The sequence below is a fragment of the Centrocercus urophasianus genome, unplaced genomic scaffold (assembly GCF_019232065.1).
Source record: "Centrocercus urophasianus isolate 14NV4802_14NV808 unplaced genomic scaffold, USGS_Curo_1.0 seq_11, whole genome shotgun sequence".
Classification (NCBI taxonomy): Eukaryota; Metazoa; Chordata; class Aves; order Galliformes; family Phasianidae; genus Centrocercus; species Centrocercus urophasianus.
In genome coordinates, this window is record NW_024884253.1 from 35,015,353 (window position 1) to 35,033,561 (window position 18,209).

General features: G+C 39.0%; 1 protein-coding gene across 1 annotated transcript in view; it reads left to right on the plus strand.

Annotated features, from left to right (window-relative positions):
• The window catches only part of CA8 (carbonic anhydrase 8), a 55,505-nt gene extending 40,341 nt beyond the window's left edge, over nucleotides 1-15,164 (plus strand). The window contains exon 9 of the mRNA XM_042808849.1: nucleotides 13,038-15,164. The gene's annotated coding sequence lies outside the window, so the exon portion shown is untranslated. The remainder of the gene's footprint in view (nucleotides 1-13,037) is intronic.
• The last annotated feature ends 3,045 nt before the right edge of the window (nucleotides 15,165-18,209 follow it).

Here is an 18,209-nt window from a genome sequence, read left to right on the forward strand (position 1 = left end):
GCTATACAAAAAAAATGCATAAGGTACTCACCCTATTTCATTGGTAGAATCAATTATATAGTGACATCATTTTTGGTATCTGCCATATGCTCATAAGAGAATTAATTCACCCAGAGTTTCGCCTGGAATCATGCTGCTGAAAAGTTCTTAATGTACGCTGTCACAGAATCAGAGACCTGTAGGTATGGAAGGGACCTGCAGAGATCATCAAGTCCAACTCTTTTGCTAAAGCAGGTTCCCAACAGAAGATCACACAGGTCCCAAACAGGACCCATCCATATGGGTCTCGAGTATCTCCATAGAAGGAGATTCCACAAACTATTTGGGCAACCTGCTGCAATGCTCCATCACTCTGACAATCACTCCTCCCTGTATTAGTGTGGAACTTCCTGTGTTCCAGGTTCTGCTCTCCACCAATTTGACTCCTGCGCTTGAGATGTTTATAGACAGTTATGAGATCCCCTCTCAGTCTTCTCTTCTCCAGACTGAAGAGTCCCACCTCTCTCAGACTTTCCTTGTACAGGAGATGCCTGATCCTGGCCCCTTTATCATCTTTGTCGCTCTCTGCTGGACTCTTTCTAGGATATAACTGTCTTTTATGAAATGAGAAGCCCAGAACTGGGCACAGTATTTCAGATGTGGTCTCACCAGGGCAGAGTAGAGGTCCCTCGACCTGCTAGCTACACTCTTTTTAATACACCCCAAGATACCATTGGCCTTCTTGGCCACAAGGGCACACTATTGATTCATGGTCAACCTTTTGTTCACCAGGACACCCAGGTCAATCTCCATAGAATTCATCTCCTGCACATCAGCCCCTAACCTGTACTGATGCACAAGGCTGTTCTTTCCCAAGTGCAAGACTACACTTGATCTTGCTGAACCTCATCAGGTTCCTCTCTGCCTAATTTGCTAGTCTGCCCAGGTCTTGCTGAATGGCAGCATAGCCTTCTGGTATGTCAGTCACTCCTCCCAGCTTTTTATCATTGGCAAACCAGCCCCTGGGAGACACTGCCTACAACTCTGCACCATTGACCACAACTCTATGAGGGCTCTCAGCCAGCCAGTCGTCAGTTCACCTCACTGGTCTGCTTATCTATCTCACACTTTCTTAATGTTCATTACAAGGATGCTGTAGGAGACAGCATCAAACAACTTGCCAGAGTCAACGCACACAACATCTACTGCTCTCCACTTGTCTACCCCACCAGTGACAACATCATATGAAGGCTACCAGGTTGGTCGATCATGATGTCTCCATGTTGGCTACTGGTAACCTTCTCTTCCATTTGCTTGGAGATGGCATCCAGAACAAGTTGTTCCATCAGTTTTCCAGGGGCAGAGGTGAGGCTGACGGGCCTGTAGTTTCTTGTATCCTCCTTTCTGCCCTTTTTGAAGACTTAAGTGACACTGGCTATCCTCCAGTTTTCAGGCACCTCTCCCATTTGCCAAGACCTTTCAAAGATGATAGTGGTTCAGCAGTCTGTCAGCACGCATGGGTGAACGTCATTGGGGTGCATGGATTTGTGTGTGTTGATTTTGGCTAGGTGCTTCTGACCATCTCCTCTTCAGCCACAGAGAAGACTTCAGTTCCCAAGCCTTTCTCTCTTACTTGCAGGGTCTGAAATTCCAGAGGAGCAATCTTAATAGTAAAAACTGAAGCAAAGAAGATGTTCGGTATCTCCACTGTCATAGCATCCCTTGTTACCAGGACACTCACCTCATTCAGTAATGGACTCACATTCTCCCTAGTTCTTCTTTTACTATCAACACACCTAAAAAAGCCTTAGGGTACAGACAGTTATTTGTACAGTAAATTCATGCCCTACCTTGGTCAATGATGGAAGTTCTTGCTTCACTTCAGGCTCTATTCTGCAGTTAAGTCTCCTCAGACTGTGCTCTGGTTTCAGCACCCAGCTTCATATAAAGTTAACAAATGATCAGGCATCAGATAACCCCTTAAAGAGATTAATAATTCAGTACTTCCAAAATCGGATCCATTAATGCCTAGTGGGAAGATTATCTTTCCTCCCGCATGTGACAAATCATTAAATGGTCTGGGACAGTGGCCAGCAATTTCACGATCTTTTGATATAGCATAAGCATTCAATATAATATTTAGTATCAGCAAACCAGAAGTTAAGCAAAGAAAGCAAAATACTAGTCCTTTTATTAATACTGTTTTCTCATTCACATATTTGATTTTGGGCACATCCCTAAGCTCAATTCTCAATTAAATGGTTCTCTACAGTCAGAGAATGTCATCACTTTAATCTTGAAATTGATGATTCAGATTCATGCAGGCTTTTGCATTAAAATTATTTCGGAAAATCATAGCAATATTAAAGTACAATTTTTCTCAGAGAATGAATAATGCCCTCAGGCCAGTGCAGGTAATTCAAGTCTGTAACAGAGAAATTACTTGACACGCTGTCTTTGAATTTTAAGCATGAAATAGTTTCCCTTTACAGTGTTGGAACTGAAATGTGAAAAATTTCCCTTTTCCTTTCACGTTTGAATTTTATTACATTTGTTGATACTTGCAAAAGATTGTTTTAAACAACAAGTTTTGTCTTGGCTAAGCTTCACAAAATAATCTGAAGTTTAATTCCCAAATGATGGAAGTGTTAATGTGAGGTAGTAGTATTTGCTGTTGGGCTTTGCTGACTGTAGACTTTTGAGCACTGAGAAGGAACTGTGAATCTGGTCATTGTGTACCCAATATAAATGGCCACTTGGCTCTCTACACCTGATTGAATTGTTTATCAGAAATTAATTTGGCCGGGGCTTCCTTTTAGTCTTGGGTACATCAGTCGAAAACAGTAGCAAACTAATTAAAGGCTGGCAATACATCCCTGCTATTGATTTTGCCTTCGGGAAGGTGGAAGCTGGAAAAGTGAAGTCTAAAAGGAAATAGTGTGGCCTTTATCATCTCTCTTCCTCTAGAAAGAGGAAGAAAATGAAATAATTTTACCTATTTTTTAGTACTTTCCTCATGCTGTTCTCTCCAGGGGCAAGGTATTGAGGAACGGTAGGTCCCCATGTGGACCTCAGACATTCTCAGAGAAGATACACTCCCTCCTTCCTAGGGTCGAGTAATGATCCTTCAGCTGAAGCTTCTAACATGGACTGAATACTCCTATGAAGATCCAGTAGCAGATAGGGAAGTAATAGTTGGCAGTGTGGGATGTTCATGATAATCCAAGAGGGAGTGTTTCTCGTTTTTAAAGAGAAGATTACCTTTTATTTGAAAGCTCTGGTATGTCTTAGTTATTGCAAAACTAAACGTACTGGTGGACTTCTTTTCTGACATGATACCCCTCTGCCAAGGCTGCTGGAACACCTGTCTGAAGAGATTTCAGTATTTTCTCTTTTATTCCAAATCATTGTGGTGCAGCCTATTGAAGAACCCTGAGAAACATTTGTTTTCTGTGACCTCCTCACTCTGTCAAGGAGACAAATGTTTCCGTACAGGTGCTGTATACACAAGAGTACAGAAAGGCTGTGTGAAAGGTCTAATTAGTTTTGACTGAATCAGAGTGCAGGCTTTATGCATGCCGTGCTCATAAATCTTCAGTCTTGATTGAAAACTTGAAAGAATTGAAAATTTTGTGGCTTATGATCAAATAGCATGTGTTGATATTTGTGCAATTTGTGGTAGCTTGTTGAATTGAAGGCAGAGATGACACAATCATATATCACAGCATGTAATCTCAGGTAAAGAGTTTTTTTTTTGTTGTTGTTTTTTTTTTTTTAAGTGTTCCTTTATCATAAGAGAGACCAGATTTCAAAACAACTGCCTCTGATTCTGGAGGAAAATTTGGGCTCAAATGGGAGTAGTAAGAAGCAGGACACTGCAGGTTGAACTTTATAGCTCCACTACTTTTTTTTAACATGATTGACATTAGAATTAGTTTGTTGCTGTTCAGTTTGCCTCTTCTGACTCTACTTTTCTACTGAAAATGTCTGGGGTTAATGAATCTGTGATATCTGTTTTGTGGATATTTTTGAAATACATTCTTTACAAAATAGCCTTTACATCCTTTTTTTTTTTCCTTCAGTTGTTGAAAAATTCATTCCTGTTCCCATAGAGAAAAAAAAAAGGAAGAATTTTTTTTTCTTGCTTATAACCTATTTTAATCACATCCACTAATGACAAAGCCAGTCAGGTGGTAAGAAATTTGGTGGGAAAGCTTGGTGCAGATTTGCTTTCAGGCATGGAAAGTGAAAAAACTGATTTTATTTTAGGCTGAAGAACAGTATAGAAACACAGAATGGTTGTGGTTGGAAGGGGCCTCTGAAGATATACTAGTCTGATCCACTGCTCGAAGTGTCAGCTAGAGTGTACTGCTCAGGGCCATGTCCAGTTGGGTTTTGAATATTTCTATGGACAGAAATCTCACAACATTTTTGGGAAACCTGTTCTTTTATTTGACTAAAAAAGATTTTTTCTGTGCTTAAATGAAATTTTCTGCGTTTAAATTTGTGTCCATTGTCTCATGCATTCACTGGATAACACTGAAGAGCCTGATGCCATCTTTTATACTTTTATCTCTTAAGCTAAAGATAAGATCTGCCTTGATAAAATCTGTCTTGAGATATTTATTCCTGAGTCTAAACACTACCAGCCCTCTTACCCTCTTTTATGACAGGAATCCCATAATCGTCTCTGTGGCATTTTGCTGGACTGTCACCAGTATGTCCATATTTCTCTTGAACTAATGGCACCTAGAACTGGACCCAGCACTCCAGATTTCTCACCAGGGCAGAGTAAACATGAAGTATCACTTCTCTTGTCTTGCCAGAAATGTACTTCCTAGTGCATCCCAAGAGGCTGTTGCCCTTCTTTGCTGCATGGGTGCATTGTTGGCTCATGTTCAACTTGCTGTCTAGCAGAACCTGCAGATCCTTTTCTGAAAGAAAAAAGAGACCTCTCAGTATGACCTCTCAGTATAACCACTAGATTTTATTCACTCGTAGTCCTTGATATGGGTGTCAGGCTATTTCTTGATAATATCATGTGATGTTGGAAAAAGGTTTGCAGTTCTTACCATTATACCCAAAAGCTTAAAAATGGGGACAACAAATGCAACCACTCCTAGAAATCAAATAAAGAAAACCCTAAATCTACCATTTTATTAAAGGTAACTTGGATTCTGATGCACCGTTTAAAGTATGTGAATTGTCAGTATTTTCAAAATTTCTTGTATTTTGGGGCATTATATAAATACCTTTTCTGTAATGTATTTTTTCATTGAAGTATTATTTGTGATTTCCAATAGTTTTATTACTCTTTCTATAATCCTTGTTGCTTTATATGTAATGGATTTGATAGACATGCTTCCATTGCATCAGCAGAACAGCTTAATCTGTGAATGAGCAACATGTCTGTTTTCAAATAGCTAAACATCAGCTTGAGTTGACTGTGATACTGAATTCATTGTGCCATTCATCTATATCACTTCTTTGCAAACCAGGCTATGTAAGCATGATTGCATACACATTATAATTAGCTGGTTTTGCTCCCATTTACTAAGAGAAGGTCAGATTAGTGCCCAGTACCAAAGTCATTGAAATCAAGAAGATTCTTTGAACAGAATATAGTAAGATCTCATTCTAGAAAGTAATCTGCTAAAACAATATGGAAATAATATTTTCTCTTGAAAGTGATAAACTTTATTATCAGCTGAGCATAACCAGTAAACAAAGTAATTTAATCTCCAAGTAAATTGGAGATTTAGACAGATTGGCTATCTTGAATTGACATTTCCCAGGCACAGCTCATTTTATTTTCTATCCATAAATTAAAGATTGTATTCCAGATACCTATCTACCTTTGTTCTCCTGAACATTTTTTTTTGCACGTCTGATTTAGAAACTCCTGAAAAAGCATCTGATTTTATGTACACAAGTGTACATGTACACATCCATGCATACACATATACCTGTAGTAGATCACAGACTGACAGTAGCTGCCAGTTTATTCAACATATTGTAAATGATGGTTGTGGAAGTGACTTTGGATGAAAGGCTATTCTTAATATAATTGCTGTTTCCCTAGTAGTACATTCAAAATTAGAAGAAAAAATAAATAAATGTCATTAAAATACCAAAATTGTGATAGGTCTGGAGTACAGGAAGGATTTATTTGGGGTGGGACAGAGACTGTATGCCTGATACTGTGGAGACTGTATAATATTGTGAGGTACAAGCAGACAAGCAGAAATTGGCACACCATTATGTTCACAGTGTAGACTAAGGAGGGAGGACAGTGTGGTGACTTCATCCAGTGGATTCTATGAGTGAATGGTATGAACTCCTCCCTTCCACAGAGCACTGAACAAGGGATCAGGGTGGCCAGTTTGGAACGAGCTATTATTAAAAAAGTAGTGGTACATTCCCCCCATTGTAGCATTGTACACTGTATCATGGCTGTGGAATACACAACATGAATGAGCATTCAAATAGAGATTGAGCTGTGGAGCTGTGCCTTGTCTTTGAAGAACGGAGTTGTGAGAGGCTTGATGTTCATATTTCTTTGCGTAAGCAGATGTCAGAGAACTTCACATTTGAAGGGAGGTTCTCATTACCAATCAGTATGTCTTCACTCTCTTACCATTAGCTTTTGCAGTTCCTGAAGTTAATGAACAAGTTGCTGTGAGGAAGTTCCAACACTTAGGAGTTTTATGCTTTCCTGTTGCATTGATCCAGAGCTGGAGTGAGCTTTCAGCAGCCATGCATCATTATGCTCTTATGACCATTCTTTTCTTTTTCCTGATTTAGAAGAAAACAAAAACAAAACGTCTAGAAATTATCAACACAAGTTCTTTAGAAATACAAATACTGATTTCCTAGATGTGATGATATGTAAATATTTATGCTGCCTTTCAGCAAGTGATTTTTCATTTGTCTTTGTTTGTCTCCGTGAGTTTAAATTTGGTGCTTGAAAGGACTGGTGTAATTGTTGAGTTTCAGTCTTTGAATGTTACACAGCACACACAGTCATGGCTATCAACAATACCAACTATTGTTCTTAGGTAACATGTCCAGCAAATTGCTGCCACTTCAGAGTACTTGAGAATGTGTTTACATTGGAGTGAATAACTGCAGGACCGAGGGCCAACCACCTTTGGCTTCTTAATCAGAGAGCTACTGGAAGCCAAAAACTTTGGAACATTCTGGAGATGAAGAGCCTCGGGAGTGGCTGAAAGCCACCTTCTTTTTCGCTGTAATAGAAGGAAATGGGGTGTACATTGACACTGCAGGTGAAAGCTGTAATGTCAGCCTAACTTATTTTCCCATTGCTAGGAATTCTAATTCATAAGCAGCATAATGTTTTTGATGCCTGTGTGGCATGCCTTTGACACAAGAGAAACAATTCAGAAGCAACAAGCAGTCCATCATGGCAATGATCATTGTTGTAGTAGAAATATATGTCGTTTCCAGCCCAGAGCATCACTAAAGGGAGTGACTGAGCCATAAATGAGGAATAAAATAATGTTGAGATGTGCCTGTTTCCAGAGCCAAGTACCATATTGGAATGGTCCTTGTTAAGTTACTTTCAGAGCTCTTTTTAGAAATACAGAATTATTAGTGGAGGAATGAAAAAGAGTAGAAATCTGTTAATACACACAAAAAGAAACAAGATATTGTGCTTCCTTTTCAAATCTAAACAGAGTCATAGGGTAGGCTAGCTATAGGCTACCTCTGCTATATGCTTCAGATAAGATACTCCACACTGACAGAGGCTCCCGAAATTTTTGGAATGCAGTTCTCTATCAACACCACACATTCTTTGCTATCCACAATGCTCTGTTATCAGCTTTTTTATGAAAAACATTCTGATAGTATAGTTTCCAGCTGCTTCCCATAACTCGTATGGTTTATTCACTACTGTTTGGAAAACTGATAATGTAGCCAGGAGCTTCTGTCATAAAAAAAACTTCCTCACAGAATAATTATTGCCAATTTGAGCACAAAAGCTTGGCTCTGAAAGTACACGCACACAGAAACTCTGCCATGTTGTATTCACTTACAGAAAAAATGTTGGAGATTGTATTGAGGCAAAGTGCTGAAAAGCATGAATCATTTCTACTTAAACTGTACCTCATTTTTAAAGTGTGGAGATTCTAGATTATTATGTAACAGCTCTCAAATGTTGAGGATATTAGGACATACAAGTACATGTGTATGACTACAGACATAAAGAAGAAAGCCTACAACATATATGCTTTCTTCTACGATGTAGTACAACGTTGTGAAGTGGGAGTACACTTTGTTTTGCCTTAATGAAATCACAAAGGAAGTTTTAATGGGAATATTTCGATTTATTGAAACTGACAATGCAGGTATTTACGGATCCTTATTCTTACTGGATTTTGTAATTCTAATCCTATATGGATGAAAACACTGCAGTGAACACATGCACACAAACTCACGCTTAACAGACAACAATATTTTGGAATTAATACAAAACCTGAACAAGTTGCTTGGGTTACTGAAAATATTTTTGTAATTGATAATTCTCACTCAGAGAGTGATAAATGTATACCAGAAGTGATTGTTATTAGCTGTATTTTATCACTAACTCCAGATTTTGTGGCAGAGCAGGGCTACAAAGCAGAACTTTCTCTAATTTTTAAAGCATTTTTATCCATCCTCTCAGCTCAAGAGAAGCAAAGGTACTTTTGTTAGCTTGGTATTGATACAAAACTAGAAGTACATTTGGTAAATTTTGAACTTCATGGAAAGAATTACAAATTGTTGGAAGAGGCATAAGAGTTTATAAGGTAGTGCGATTTCTTTTCTGAGATGCTCTGAATCCATGCCTGATAATACTTTCAGATTTTAGGAAGGTGTAGGATAATGGTAATGTGTAATCAGTGTTCAAAGTGCTACTCATGTCTAATTGAAGTTTTTTTAACCCTTAATGAACTTTTTAGTTTAGCTGTTTTTAAGAAGGAGAAGACAAGATGCTTCTAAGAAAAAAGCAAACACCATGGAAATATTGCGTAAGACAATAGTGGAAAGGAAAATGGGAAGATAAAGGAGGATAAAAAGCTCTCCAGAAAGTACATCGTCTACTTTTAAGTAGCAGAAGAAAGTTTTTGATCTCATATAATGATTTTGGCCTAAGGCTGCTCCAGTGTGGTATCTTATTTCTCCCTATCAGATGAAAAGGCGTATTATCATGCCCATCCTATTTCATTTCTTTGTATTTCATTTATATGCACTTTTCCTACACTTCCAGAAGACTGAAAAGTAATCTTTTTTGCTGAAGTTTTCTTCTATCTTTTCTCTTTCCTAAAATACGTTGTCTTACTATGGGAACCTTGGTACCTTCAGTTCTTAGAAGTATAGCATGCTTGGCCCTGATCTTTACTCCTCCTCTGTTCCCTGTTTTTGAGATAGTTGCTGTCTTGCATTCCAGTTTTCTTCAAGAGAATACATTCTCTATGAGGAATCTAAGTATGTAAAATTGACAAACACAAAAATTAGAAGTAAGTATTCTTAGAGCCATGCATATATTTATATTTACATTCTCAGGATGATTTGTGGATTTTTTTTTACCTTGTTAATGTTTCTTTGCTTTAAATCATGAGTATTCTGATGATAGACCTCAGGTTTTCCAACAGTTTATGCATTAGAGGATTCCATCAGAAGCATTGGAGCTCTGTTTATATGTAGTACTCAATCCAAGCAAAGGAGATTTAAAAGGCAGAAATACACTCTATAAACAAGTAAATAATCTAGGCGGTTTTCTGATTATAATATACAAGGACATTTGTGCAATTTTGAGTAAGTATTACATAGGTTGCTCCAAATAATGCCTCCTTTTTGTTTCCGTGGAAGCTGCAACATATGCAAGAAGCACAGTAACACTATTTAATAGAGCACATTGCTAGTTATAAAAACTATTTTTCAGCATAGTCACCGTCATTATCTGTGCATTTTCACCAATGATGAACGAGAGCCTTCGTGTTGCTCTTGTAAAAATCTCAATAAGCGGAGGTGACACAGTGTTTAACGGCTGCTATGATGACATAATTGCTGGGAAAATATTGCCCATGCAGTGCATCTTTCACTGGCCTGAACAGATGAAAGTCAGAAGGTGCCAAACAGGACTATCAGTGCACGGAGTAGGACACTTAAGGCAGAGTTGATGATGTGTTCCACAGTCTTCAGACTGGTGTGGGGGTTGGCATTATCATGTTGCAAGAGAAAAGTTGCCTTCTTCTCTGGCCCAGCTCTGGAAGTTTGAGCCTTCAGCTCAGTTGTCATCACGTTGTAGTGGTCAGAGTTGATGGTTTGTCCGAGTTTCAGGAAATCCAGAAGCATCACCCCTTTCCTATTCCAAAAGACAGTGCACATCGCTTTACCTGATTAGGGTTGTGTCTTGAATTTTTTCTTCTGTGAGGAATTCACACATTGCCACTCCATGGACTGCTGTTTTGACTCTGGCTTGGAGTGGTAACACCACCCTGCATCAACAGTAAGGATGTCATCCTAGAAACTGTCACCTTCAAGCTTGTATTCACTAGGTCCTGATGAAATTGCGAACAATGTTCTTTCTATTCCTGGATGGTGCATTCATGGGATGCACCTGGCCCAAACTTAGCAACATTGCTGTCCTGTTTCTAATGCAGTGAAGCCGATATTTGAATGTGTACAGTTCCCTGGTCATAATCTGCTGATTTATGTGGATGAGTTGATTGAGACACTCTTCATTTGTAGTGGGACAGCTGCGTATGGCCATCTGGAATGTGGCTTGTCTTTCTTGTTGCTGCTGTCACTGCTGAAATGCAGTGCAGCCACCACATCACTGTGCTCACATCTGCTGTTTGGTCTCCATAAGTGTTCAGCGAATGTCTGTTGATGAATGTCAGTGGGTACCATTTTTCTCTCTACATGGAGGATTTCAGTGACTTTTCTCTGCTTCCTAAACTCTTCCATATCAGACGCCATTTTGTCAGACTGCTCTTCTACTGTCTGACACAGAGTAATAAAATGTAATGGAATATTGGCAGGGAGATTAAACCTCTACCATCATAACACCAGCACTACCCCTGATGTTGTGGGCTAACATCTTAAAATAGGAGGCGTTACTTTCAGAGCAACCCTCACACCTTTCTATAAACACTTCAAAAGAGTAAGAGAAGCAGGTACCTTGATGTCTGCATAGTAGATAATAGTGTGTTACTTGGTTATATGTGTCGTGGAACAGTGCTATTAATTTAGCATGGTAGAAAAATTAGTCTTAAATGTGAATGAAGGGTAAACATGAATAACACCACCACCAGTATATATAATTAGTCTTTTGTTAGATTATACATTAGGTATTTTTGTAACAAACACAACTGAAATCTTCAGATTGGCTTGTAATTAGGCTCCTTTCCAAAAGTAATCCAGTAATACAGTAGCTGCCGAAATTGCAGTTCAACTTAATTTCACTGACTTTGATTTTTGGACCAAAAGCATTAAGCTTAAACTAGTGAAAAATGTACAAAGTGTGCATTCAATTATGGAGTAATTAGATACTCAATCACCCTATATCACGCTAGGGATTCTCCAAGAAAGGAGATACTACTTACTGCAGTGTATAAAACTGCTTTGTTAATTAGTTTAGCACTAATGGAGATTAAGAAAGTGTCACTTTGTCAAAGCATTAGTTTGCCTATGTAGAACCTTAAGAATGCAGAGTTTTGGTTTCTTCTGAGCTCTTTGAGCTTCTGAGCTTACTCAGATTGTTCATCTGATCAAGTATCTTTTGTCTACAAGAGAAACCTTCCTTTTCAGGCAGGGGTTGGTCCCTGCACCATCTTATCAGTTAACTCACTGAAAAACATGTCAGAGTCTGAGAATAACTTGCTGTCATTATGTGGTTGCTTTTTTTATTTTATTTTATTTTATTTTATTTTATTTTATTTTATTTTATTTTATTTTATTTATGTTTAACGTTGCACCTTTGTGCTAAGCCCCAGGTAGAACTGACAATCCTCTGTTCCATTGCATGAAGTGTAACTATGGCTAAAATCAGCTGCTCTGTGAAGGATCTGCAGTGTCCCTTAGAATGTAGCCTAAAAATTCTTCATGTTGATCATCAAATGATCCTGCTGCCAAATCTCATGGCTTTGGGGGGCGTGTTGTCTATGTAGAGAGAATACAGAAATCATTGCACAGTTTGTCCTGCATGCAGACACCTACTCCTTGACATTGTTGTAGGCCTTTACACTCCTGTTGTCTTGAAGGAAAAGAGTAGAAACTCTCTAGAAATGTGCTGACTATTCCTGCAAGTAGTTGTTGTAGCTCCAGGTAATCTATTGCACCCAAGCACTTATGGATTCCTTGTGTATACATTCTGAGTGCTAAAATAACTTCAGGAAAGATGAGATTGCTAGTACAACAGGATGAAATGATTTGTCATTCTCATACCTACCACTTCTGAAGTGAGGCAACCCAGCAGCTGATTTCTTAAGGTTGTGCTGTAGCACATAAGTATGTGTTTGCATGAAGCCAAATATTAATTTATCTCTACTGCTGATGAATATGAATATTACTGCTATTAGGAGGAACAAAATGGGCCATTGCTTTCAATCTGAGCCCATCTGACACCCATGAAGGCTGTGTACTCAGCACTTTTCTTGGTAGGGCCACTAGGATGGTAAATGGTAAAAAAAAAAACCTTCTGTGTAATAGTATATTTTACTTTCTATTTAAAACTATGCTCTCCACATTAAAATCAATTACCTGATTGATTCAGAAAGCCAATAAAGCTTTGTTTCAAGTTTGTTCCTGCACTTGGCATTTTATATTGCCATTTCCTCCATTGCTATTAAATCTTCCAGTGCTGGCTTTACCCTACAGGAGAAGAATCAGGACCGTTATGTCCATGAGGTGTATACCCGGAAACTGCCCCCACCTGCTGTCCATGGAACCCCTACTTTTAGTTTCTCCTGTCTCCTTGGCTGGACCTAAACATTCTTTCAGACCCACTGTGGAGGAATTTCAGTAACATAATTGTTCCATTCTCTTTTCAGAGAGGGAGAAGACAATGCTCCCACAGTGCCCTTGGATGAGAAATGGAAACTTTTGAGGCTGCTGCTTCAGTTGAACCACAAAGCCTGTATTGTTTGTCTTCATCTAATTCAACTCTGATAGACAGCTGTGACAGTTGTTCTGTCCACACAGTTCAGTGAAATTCTGGAAATGGGGCTGTACATTAAAAGAAGAAAGCATTAAATCTTCCAATTTACACTGTTAGCTATTTTTAAATGGTAATAATCATTGCTTATGTAATTTCCTTTTCTGCAGTAGCATTCAATAGTGGTCTGTGATCCAAATAATACTAATTTTAAGCTTGGTATAAATGTTAATATATAGAGAAATACTCATTGTTGTGAATGTTACATTTAATTTTGTTTTGTAGCATCTCTTTTGCTGTCAGTAACCATCTTTTCTGTAGGGGGGAGGTGTGTTCTGTAAAGCTAATAAAACCATTGGTTGTTCACAAAGTATTATACAAATTCAGAATTCTTTTTTGGGCAGAAATGAACACTTCTCTGACAAGCGCTTAACATGGCCTACCAGAATAAAGCTGAATGACATTTGCATTATTAGGAACCTTATTTGAATAAAAAACAACTTTGGAATAAGGAAAATTAATTGATATAACAGCAGACAGAGTCATGGAATTTTACAAAGAAATTATCATTTCAGGCAGAAAATTATCAGCCTTTGTTCTCCTGTGAATTATGACAGTTCCATTTGTTTCTGCACATGGCTGAGGATGGTGGTCTGAGGCCCTTCTCTGCAGGTCCTGAGCTGCTACACAGCATGGGACCTGCCATTCTGGGCCACACATGACACAGCTCTGACAGAGCAAAAGAGAGAGAAGGAGACCAAGCCTGCAAGACAAGCTCTTAGCTTACAGTTCCTTCTAAACACATAGCACTGAAAAACAATGTCACATGGTTTGAATAGCTTTGGTCTCCATGGCTTTCAGCGCGGTCCATTTTGCTAGCACGTTTATGGTGAGACCTGTGTGAGTGCAAGAATGCAGAGACACAGATGGCAAGCTTCAGGCAGGGCACAATGGAGATGCAAACAGAGGTTCACAAAGCAGAGGTTACTCCCTGGGAGCAGATGGATGAATCATCAATCACGAAGTCATCACCATGCAGTGGTAAATGTAGTGTCACAAGGCATGCTTACTCCATCTCGTGGGGGCTGCTGCTAAATAATGAGTAGCAAATTCTCAGAGTCATATATGTGTGTATTAGGGACAGGAGAAACAATAGGAGAAACCCACACACTGCATATGAACATGGTGAGAGGGAGTGGATGCTGCTCACCGGTTCATGTGGTAGTAACTGTGCGTGCTGCAGGAATGTGTGGAGAGACACGCAGCTGACCTTGGTGTTGCAATAAGAGCATGTAAGTCCATCATGAAGTCATCTGTTTATGAGGATTAGTGGAGTTGTCATTAATAAATTGCTCCTTGAGCCTATGAAAACTCATATTTCTTAGAGTTATGTATAAGAATTTTCCTCTCTATCCGCAACAGCCCAGCATTTACGTCAAAGTAACAGCCTCAGTGGATGCTGCCCCTCTTCCATCTGCAGGGACTCAGTGGTCCTTATGTGCCCCTTCCAATTTGGAATATTCAATGATTCTACAACTCCTCAGACAATTGCAACAACAACCCAACTCCAGAGCCTGGTATCCTCCATTCTTTGCCATAGGGCAGGGTGGAGTCTCTGCATAAAGATTGCTATACGTAGTATCTAGTCTGCAAAGGCTTGGCCGGGTTGTCTGCAGATATTGTGTGATAATCTGTAGTTGTCAGGTTCAGCTCTGAAATCTCTAAAAAGAAAATAAAAAAGGAAAAATACCTGCCAGTTGAGGGCATCTTCCTATCTCCTTGCACCAAGTAAGGAAAGCCCTCCGAAACTGGAGTTAACCGGACTATGAACCTGGTGGTTCTTAGTATGTGTACTTAACTCATTCAGAAGATCTTTTCCTTTTGCACGTGATGTATTATTAACTATTGGGTATTAACTGAAAGGAACTGTAATGTTAATATGGCAAATATTGACGTAATGATGAAATCTGAAATAGTTTATTCTCTGAATAAATATGTTCCTTATCTTGGAGCTGGCTGATATTATTCTGGCTGTGAAATACAGATACATTGCAAAACAAATGATGTAATGTCTCCACTGAAAATCTGAAGTCCATTACTTCCTTTTCCTGTGCTCCCTTCCTGTGTTTGCTGTTCTTTCCTGCATTGCTGTGGACTTTGAAACTTGAGTCATATAAATCCTACTACTGAGGAACTGAGGCTTGTAAACTTGTCTCAACATTTGTGAATTTTTTTTTTTTTTTTTTTTTTTTTTTTTAAGGCTTGGCTTAAAAAGAAACGAAAAAAAAATGCAGGTAAAAATACTTACAACTATATTTTGGCTTTAGAACCAGATCTAATTATAACAAATTCATTCGCAAAAGGCACTCCTAATTACAGAGCGATCAACCCACATTTGTGGTGTGTTGGGAAAAATTAAATTAGTCTTTCTGGTTTCAATAGGAATCCACAGGGAGGAATTTGCAGAAAGGGCTCTATGTGTATTCCTTCGGTTACACTGCACCCATGAGAGGCTTTATGAAGTGTGGCAAGACTGTTACTCTTCAATTAGAGTTCCATATGCCTGCCTTGTATTAACATTTTTAAGAAATCATAAAAATTGATAAAGGTGTTCTAGGAGTAATGTAAGGCCCTCAATTAATAATGTCCTTTTCAAGTCTACAGCCACTAAAATTGTCCTAATTAGCTTGCTATCCGCACTGGAAGTGTTTTTAAAGGTAATTATTAGTGTCAGTGGTGCACCGTATAATTTTAAAGACTTATTAGATATGTGAATTAGAGGTTTCCAGGAGGCGTGGAGGCTAGAAGAAATTCACAGGTAGGAGTTACACACTTGATCCAGAAAGTTATGATATCATACTTAGAAGCAGCCAAGTGCCTCATAGGCAAAAGCTGGCTTTGCAGCCTTCACGTAAATGTTAGGATAATACAGAGAATAAGAAACATAGGTTTTGGGAGAAGACAGGTGAGGTGGGATGGTACGTTCCCTGTGGTTGACCTTCGCACTGCAATTGATAGGATCTTTGGATTCCTCTGTAGTTTTCTGAAGCTCTGAAGGAACACTTGGAGATCTAAAGCTCTTCACGTGTGTTCAGAGCACTTTGAACTGTGGGGTGTGGCCATGGGCTCCTGCCTAATCAGATCAGGTCTCTGTGATTCGTTCATCCTTCATACAGCAGCGCTGCCTGCTGAAATGCCAGGCAGCTGGAGAACCATTCACCACATCTCCTTGAGATTGGGCCTTGTAGAATGTGTTGGAAGTCTTCAGGTGCACATTTATTTTTGAAACCGTAACTATCTGTGTAGCTATGTATGTTAGCACACATCTCTCTGTTTATTCATATCTTCAGAATACTAGACATAGAAAAACTGTTCTAAAATGAATGTTAAGGGTTTCTAATTAAAGCTAAGAAGTACCACTGTGAAGACTATGTGCCTAACATCAGTTCACCACCACTGTACATATTCAGTTGGTGTTTGTATGAGTGGATATTTTCCCCTTTTCCTGATGTCCAAGTGCTGCTTACTTCTCTTATCCCCATTATTTTTTATTTAGTCACAGGACCTTCGCACTGGGTGATGTTCAAGAAGACGTAATCATTAATTTTTTCATGGGGCTAACTCTCTTTGTTTGAATGCTTCAGGTGTATTAATGACTTTTTCACTCATTTTTCAAATGCCTTCTATCCTGTATCACCCACCTGAGGGACATTCCTCTGATCACAGAGCTGTTACACGTACAATGCCAGGCATAAGAAGTAGAGCAGTCAGCTACTTTAGAGAGAGAGAGAGAGACTGTTCATAAGGCCCTGTAACACATGTGGTCCTTGTCCATGAGAACTTGGTATGACTTCATCTGCAAAGTTATCTAGCCAGCATTGACTCACTGGTCAGGTTACCTCTTCAGCCTTCTCCTGATGAAGTAATGATTTCAACTGCAAGGTTTGTTTTTCAGTGCTGGGTCATTTCTGTGGCTCTTCCATCCAGTATCTTCAAATCCTTCTTGCTGGTGCTCTTATCATGCTGTGTACAGAGGCAGTCTCAGCTTTTCATTTCTGCTTGTCTTATCCAGTGCCTGACCTCATTTTGATTCAAAGAGACCCTGCACCTCCCCATGTATCAGGCAAACAACAGGAGATGGGATCTGAGGAAAGGAAATATTAAGTAAACATTGAAAGAATTTGCCCTATAAAGTATACAATGAGTTACTTAAGCCATGAAAAACAAAGATAAAGCATGAAGGTAGCAGAGAGCAAAGACAGCATGAAGAAATTTCCTTTAATGTACTTCTATCTAGCAGAGATGTGGTTGGAAATATTCCTTCTCTATTCCAATCTCCACTAAAACTCATTGAATCTGGCCCGTTCCAGGTGGAACTTGCCCATTTGGGGTGAAAGTGGCTCATTTTAGGTGACAACCAACAGTCAAATCAGTGATTACAAGTCACATGCAGCGTGCATTGTTCCCAGAGTCTGCTGTTCTCATGTCCCTCTCCTACCAGCACCAGGAAAATGGTGGCACAGAGCAACCCTTATCCCACATGTCACCTCTTCACCACATTCCCTGTGGTTTACTTTTTGTTCCCCCAGGAAAACAATAAAGAAATAAACACAGACTCCACTATTTTGAAAAGTAGAGCACTCATGAAAGCTGGAGATTCAAGAATATAAGCATTGTTTAAGATGATGGTTATGTCTGAGATGGAGATGAAAAACATCTTGATCTTACATAGACATAAACTTCTTGCATCCCTTAGGCTTTAATATAAACATACACTATAAACAGTGTTTTCTGAAGTGCCTCTCATGTAAACATCTGACAGTGGTGAGCATGAAACAGATGAAAGCTCTGATAAGGCAGAGAAACACATAACTGCATATGATACACTGTGTCAGCAGAACTGTAAATAGCAGGTATAAAGTAATTCTGGAAAATATATGTTTAACCTCATGTTGTGAAGATACCAGATTTCTGCTCTATAGGTCAGCTGGAAGTGAAATTTCATTATCTTGAGTCACAATTAGAAAAATGTTTGATCTCTTTACTTGTATAATCTTATGTGTGGCTG